This window comes from Varanus komodoensis, unplaced genomic scaffold (assembly GCF_004798865.1).
Source record: "Varanus komodoensis strain SLA01 unplaced genomic scaffold, ASM479886v1 scaffold26, whole genome shotgun sequence".
NCBI lineage: Eukaryota > Metazoa > Chordata > Lepidosauria > Squamata > Varanidae > Varanus > Varanus komodoensis.
Window position 1 is genome coordinate 12,057,258 of NW_025335684.1, and position 1,499 is coordinate 12,058,756.

At 53.2% G+C, this 1,499-nt stretch overlaps 1 protein-coding gene across 4 annotated transcripts in view; it reads right to left on the reverse strand.

The window, feature by feature from the left end:
- Positions 1–1,499, reverse strand: part of TBC1D24 (TBC1 domain family member 24) — a 49,361-nt gene that overhangs the window by 8,779 nt on the left and 39,083 nt on the right. The gene's annotated exons all lie outside the window — the stretch shown is intronic.

Consider the following 1,499-nt stretch of genomic DNA (forward strand, 5'->3'; position numbering starts at 1 on the left):
GTAGCTCATCCACCCTTTTTTGGCTGCAGGTCCTGAGGCACCAGTTGGCGTCTGGGTGCTCTCTTTGAGTCTCTCTCAAAGGTGTGGAGAGTCAAACTGGGTATCATTTCTCCGTAGCTCATCCACCCTTTTTCAGTTGCAAGTCCTGAGGCACCAGTTGGCGTCTGGGTGCTCTCTTTGAGTCTCTCTTGAAGGTGTGGAGAGTCAAACGGGGTATCATTTCTCCGTAGCTCATCCACCCTTTTTCAGCTGCAGGTCCTGAGGCACCAGTTGGCGTCTGGGTGCTCTCTTTGAATCTCTCTTGAAGGTGTGGAGAGTCAAACTGGGTATCATTTCTCCGTAGCTCATCCACCCTTTTGCGGCTGCAGGTCCTGAGGCACCAGTTGGCGTCTGGGTGCTCTCTTTGAGTCTCTCTTCAAGGTGTGGGAGTCAAACGGGGCATCATTTCTCCGTAGCTCATCCACCCTTTTGCGGCTGCAGGTCCTGAGGCACCGGTTGGCATCTGGGTGCTCTCCTTGAGTCTCGCTTGTAGTTGTGGAGAGTCAAACGGGGTATCATTTCTCCGTAGCTCATCCACCCTTTTTTGGCTGCAGGTCCTGAGGCACTGGTTGGCGTCTGGGTGCTCTCTTTGAGTCTCTCTTGAAGGTGTGGAGAGTCAAACGAGGAATCATTTCTCTGTAGCTCATCCACCCTTTTTTGGCTGCAGGTCCTGAGGCACCAGTTGGCGTCTGGGTGCTCACTTTGAGTCTCGAAGTGTGGAGAGTCAAACGAGGAATCATTTCTCCGTTGCTCATCCACCCTTTTTTGGCTGCAGGTCCTGGGGCACCAGTTGGCGTCTGGGTGCTCTCTTTGAGTCTCGCTTGTAGTTTTGGAGAGTCAAACGGGGAATCATTTCTCCGTAGCTCATCCACCCTTTTTCGGCTGCAGGTCCTGAGGCACCAGTTGGCGTCTGTGTGCTCTCTTTAAATCTCTCTTGAAGGTGTGGAGAGTCAAACTGGGTATCATTTCTCCGTAGCTCATCCACCATATTTCGGCTGCAGGTCCTGAGGCACCAGTTGGCGTCTGGGTGCTCTCTTTGAGTCTCGCTTGTAGTTGTGGAGAGTCAAACGGGGTATCATTTCTCCGTTGCTCATCCACCCTTTTTTGGCTGCAGGTCCTGAGGCACCAGTTGGCGTCTGGGTGCTCTCTTTGAGCCTCTCTTGAAGGTGTGGAGAGTCAAACGGGGTATCATTTCTCCGTTGCTCATCCACCCTTTTTTGGCTGCAGGTTCTGAGGCACCGGTTGGCGTCTGGGTGCTCCCTTTGAGTCTCTCCTGAAGGTGTGGAGAGTCAAACGGGGAATCATTTCTCCGTAGCTCATCCACCCTTTTTTGGCTGCAGGTCCTGAGGCACCAGTTGGCGTCTGGGTGCTCTCTTTGAGTCTCTCTTGAAGGTGTGGAGAGTCAAACGGGGCATCATTTCTCCGTAGCTCATCCACCCTTTTTCGGCTGCAGGTCCTGA